General features: G+C 41.8%; 1 pseudogene; it reads right to left on the reverse strand.

Annotated features, from left to right (window-relative positions):
* Positions 1-1,731: 1,731 nt before the first annotated feature.
* On the reverse strand, positions 1,732-1,832 carry LOC130462189 (uncharacterized; annotated as a pseudogene).
* Between the last annotated feature and the right edge of the window lie 3,666 nt (positions 1,833-5,498).

The following is a 5,498-nucleotide window of genomic DNA, read 5'->3' on the forward strand; positions in this document are numbered from 1 at the left end:
AAACTAATAAATAGATTTTTCGATTATTTTGTTAAGAGTAGAATTTTAGTTGATAATTTTAGATTCTAAAAGTTAGTTTTTCAGCATTTCTAGAGAGAGAAACTCTCCTCCATTGAAGCATCAATTTGTAATTCTCTAAACTCTTCTTCTAATTTTGTGCAATTCAATTCAATTTCTTAATTCTTGCTTTTGTTTTGATTGTTTATTGTTCTATAATTCCTTTAATTTTTGAATTCTTCTTGATTTTACTTAGTTACTTTGATTCTTAATTCTCTTGTTGATTGTTCAATTGATTGTTCTAGTCTTTGATTCTCTCTTCTTAATCCTACAATTTCATGCTTGCTAGTGTAGAATTAATGGATTTCTTGATTCCTAGAATGGCTAGTGAGTAGATTTAGGTTAGGGAAAGGGGAGAATCTAGGGGCCTAATTAGGGGAATTTGATGATTTAATTGATTAATGATTGATGTGATTAAATTGATTTAGTGCTAGGATTTTCCATGATCAATTGAGTAGTAGTTTCAAATGCTAGTTGATTGAGTTAGTTTGGAATGTATGATTTAGGTTTGGCAAGACATTGTGAGCCTAGTTCATGCAAGTGAATGATAGCACCTATTATATGCTTGCTAATCTAGCTTAGGACTATGCGAAAGCTCTCCATAGGCTAGGTTGCTTCACGTGCTCTATCCGAGAGGTGGCGAGTACGTCATTAGTTTTCCTTCCCCTAAGTGCTATTTCATTGCATCATTCATGATTACTATATGGTAGTTCATTTCCCCCGATTTTCCCTAGACTATCCCCAACACCCTAACGTTTAGCTTCCTTGATTCAATCTAGTTTAATTGATAGTTTAACATCTTAGTGATAATTCAAATCAAACCTCTTGTTCGAATTAGCTTGACATTTAAACTCAAGAACCATCGTTTCTTTGGGACGATCCCTTTACTTCCCACTATATAGTTGATATAGTTGGTTAGTCTAGTGGTTTATAAATTTTGTTTGATTGTGGCGTTGATCTTTCAACGAAGGAAAACCCCCTATCAAATTGGTGCCGTTGCCGGGGAATAGTTGCTGTTTTTGAGTTTAAGTTCAGACTAGTTCATCATTAGAAAATACAAAAACATTGCAATTTCGCTTAGCTTTCTTTTTCCTTGGCATTGCTAACGGTTTTTCTTGAGTTTGTATGCTTGTTAGGGGGCGTGCTCGTCAAAGGACCCTCCATCCTCTTGACCTTGAATTGGAGAAGACACTTAGGAGACAAAGGCGTGTACGGTCTAGCTCATCAAGCAATAACAGATTCGCATCGTTGAGTGTTGGTGAGGAACAACAAGAGAGTGAGCAAGTTTTTGAGAACATGACGCTCCCAGTTAAGAATTTGGGAATACCGGGGGCATTCGAAGCTACATGTGGTATTCAAGCCCCAACAACGGGTGCCAACAACTTTGAGATTAAGCCCGCCTTGATCAATTTGGTGCAAAGCCACCCCTTTTGTGGGAAGAGTAATGAATCACCTCACGAACATCTCAAACAATTCGAGCACTATTGTGACATATTCAAGCACAATGGTGTCACATCGGATTATGTGAGGTTGACATTGTTTCGGTTCTCTCTACTTGGGCGAGCAAGTGATTGGGTTGAAAAGGAGGTCAAGCCCAACTCACTTCGCACTTGGACCGAAGTGACAAGTGCATTCTTAAACAAGTTCTATTCGCATGGGAAGACGGCAGAGTGTCGCCACAAGATTCAATCCTTTGGGCAAAAGCGAGATGAGTCACTCTTCGAAGCTTGGGATCGTTTTAAGGAATACCAAAGGGAATGCCCTCACCATGGGATTCCTAAATGGTTGTTGCTCCAAACATTCTACTTGAGGTTGAGTCCAAGTTTAAAGACAAGTCTTGACGCGGGTGCGGGAGGCCCCATCATGAATAAAACTGAGGATCAAATAGAGGAAATCATTGAGGATGTAGTTCAAAACTACCAATCTTGGCATGTAGGCACAAGGAATTATGATGGGAAAGGTAGGAGTGAAGATGGTAAGGGTTCGGTGTACGCCATAGAGCAAGCACGGATGATAGAGAAGCTTACCTCACGCTTGGAGAAGCTCAAAAACACACCAAGCCAATCGCCATCACCGTCTACAATCCCTCCTCCCTCGGCCACTCTTCTCTCTAAGGGAAAAGGAAAGGTTAGTTCTTATGGCTCAATGCCTCCGGGCACCTTTTTTTGCGAAAATTGCCAAGACTATAGTCATTCCCCCGATGCATGCCCCTTAATTCATAACTTGTCATTTGTGGATTATGGCCCTTCGTATGAAGGCGAGTTTGATGTAGAATATGCTAATGCCGTAAATGAGAGGTCTAGGAATGATAACCTTAACAATCCTAATTTTGCTAGGCAACCTAGAGGGCCCTCCATGTATGGTCCCCACCAAGGCTATGCCCAAGGAAGTGGGTATGATAGCCAAAATTGAGGTGGCTATAGAGCACAAGGCTATCAAAGCAAGCGCCCTATGGTCAATCTCAAGGTTTTGGCAAACAAGGCCAATACAACCAAGGGAGTTATAATCCCAACCATCAAGGTGGAGGGGGTTATAACTACTCTTATGGGTAATTTAGGGGTGCCTCAAGTGGGGGTTATCCTTTGAACTCGGGAGGTCCTTATGGTGCATCTCAATTGCCACCTCCCGGATTCAATGGACCGTGGACCTTTGGCAACCAATATCAAGCAAACCTTAGTTGTTATGGCGTTGCACCTCCACCACTCCCGCCTCTTAATTCTAATCTTGAGGCTCTCATGGAGTCGTTTGTGTGGGCGCAAGCCAAGAAGAATGTCGAGTTTGAGGATGGATTCAAGCAATCCAACACTCACTTGAAAATGATTGAGACCCAACTTGCTCAACTAGCTAGCACTATCAAAGAGCAACAAGTGCATACAAGTCTCCCACCCCAAGGTCAACCTCCTAAGTAATTGTATGCCATTGTGACAAGGAGTGGGAAGACCTTAGATGATAGTGCTACGCATGTTGAAGCTCCTAGCTCTAGGGGTGAGAGTTCTATGGGAAATGAGTCCTCGGACCATGATGATGCGGAAGAGAAGTCTCATGTGACGACATGAGTGATGGTGATAAGTCGAAGGAGACTCCTCTTCCTCCTCTCCCAACTCCTCCCCCCTATCCCCGAATAGTTAATAGACACAAGTTAGATGTGGAATTCTCAAAGTTTCTTGCGACTCTTCGACAAATGTATGTCACTATCCCCTTTACGGATGCGTTGAAACAAATGCCTTCCTATACGAGATTTCTTAAGGAAATCTTGATTGGGAAGCAAGATCTTGACGTAAAGGAGACGGTGAACCTCACCGAAAATTGTAGTGCTATCATTCTTAACAAAACGCCACCCAAACTCAAAGACCCGGGAAGTTTTTCTATCCCTTGTGCTATTTAGGAGCTTGAAATAAGCAATGCCTTGTGTGATTTGGGTGCAAGCGTTAGTATACTACCTTATTCGGTGTTTGCGAAGCTTGACGTTGGAGATCTTGTCCCAACCAACATCACCTTGCAACTTGCCGACCGTTCGGTCAAGTATCCTATTGGCAAGGTTGAGGATGTTCCCCTAGTTGTTGGCGAACTTACTTTCCTTGTGGATTTTGTCGTCTTGGACATTGATGAGGATGCCCATACCCCCATTATCTTGGGGAGGCCATTTTTGGCCACCGCGGGTGCTCTTATCGATGTGCAAGAAGGACTAATCACTTTGAAAGCGGGAGACGCCAAGGCTAGTTTCAAGCTTGCAATTGATGAACATTGTTGCTCTAAAATGGAAAGTTGCATGAAAGTTGACACTCTTGCTTGTGTTGAGCACAATCATTCATGTGCCATTGCTTCTAACAATCCTTGTGTTCTTGAGTGTGATTTTGAGATTGATAGGAAGGTGAAAAAGGATATGCACGAGAGTTCCTTTGTGCAAGGAGATCCCTATGATGACGTCATTACCATTCTCGACACATTCGGGGTGGATCTTGATGATGAAAAGTCACTCACTCCGGCATCTAATGGTAAGAAGTGTATGAGCAAGAAGTCCAAGCAAGGCAATCCTATGCCTCAAAGGACTTAGTTTGGTCCCCACTCATTAAGTGGTGGTTTGGGTAAGTGGTTTGTGCCCAAGGCGGCCAAGAAAGGTTTGTTGACTAGTGTTGACTCGAGGTTTGTTGTGTTTGACCCCCCTTGACTTTTGGGGGGGTCCGTCAAGCTAATGACGTTAAACGAGCGCTACCGGGAGGCAACCCGTGTATTATTTTCCTCTCTTGTCCCCCCATGAGCTTTGGGGGGATTCGTCAAGCTAATGACGTTAAACCAGCGCTACCCGGGAGGCAACCCGGTTGTCTAACTCCTACTTTCAGTTTTTGTTAGATTTTGTGCATTAATTTCCATTAATTAGTTTAATTTTCGATTTAAAGGGGAAGCTTGTAAAACATTTGCAAAATCATGTTTTGTGCGACCGAACATGCTCTGCCGTTCGATCGCACAAACCAGGTTTTTGAGACAGAATGGCCAGGTTTTGGTATGCGATCGCACAGTTTCATATATTCGATCGCACAAGGTCTGTGCGACCGAACGACTCTTTCTGTTCGATCGCACAGGTCTGTGCGATCGAACGGCTTAATCTGTTCGATCGCACAGCCTGGCGGAGGTGTTTCTGAAGTCTTTAATTTCAAAAATCGCGAGCATCCCCCTTTTTCTTTCTTCATTTCTTCAACTTCCTCATACTCTCCTCTCCATTGCTTTCTCTTCTCTCACTTGCTACCAATACTCGTCATCAAATTCATTCACTTTCCTTCACAAATTTCACTTCCCATTCATCAAACCCACTCAATCTCACTCATCCCAACCCCCAAAATCCCCAAATTTTCAGTTTTTTGCAAAATCCCCAATTTCTAGGGTTTTTGTGAAATTGTTCATAATTGTTTGTGTGGTGAATTGGAGCTCTTGAGGATACTTGGGATCGATCCTACACTAATTCCTTTGCTTGTGGTGATGATTTCTTTCCCTTAATTTTTGTATTTCGTTCCATTTTCACCATGTTGATATTGTTTTTGATTTTTCTGAAATAGTTGATTCTTGGGTGTTTGTTGATGAATGTTTGTATTGTGGTTAATCTCTAATTGTCTAGATGAGCTATTCATGTTTAATTCCTTGTTCCATTTACGCTCTAGACTTTTTGAGATGATTTTGTGAGATTTTGAGCTCCTTTGACTATACTTGTTTGTGGAAGTGTTGTTTGATTGATTGTGGTTATTGTTGTGGAGTAATGTGGTTAGTTCAAGCTTGTTGAGGAGTTGGTGTAATGTTTAGAGCTTGATGATGAATTGATGAAGATAGTTTAACCTTAGCTCTTGTAGTAGTTCGTTTGTCCTAGATTGTGAACTAACTTAGTTTATCCTTCTTTGTGTGTCTTGGTTTGTTTCTTTTTGTTTTGTAGATTTTTTCTTAGCATCCAGTCA

Source organism: Spinacia oleracea, chromosome 5 (assembly GCF_020520425.1).
Source record: "Spinacia oleracea cultivar Varoflay chromosome 5, BTI_SOV_V1, whole genome shotgun sequence".
In the NCBI taxonomy this organism is placed as follows: Eukaryota; Viridiplantae; Streptophyta; class Magnoliopsida; order Caryophyllales; family Amaranthaceae; genus Spinacia; species Spinacia oleracea.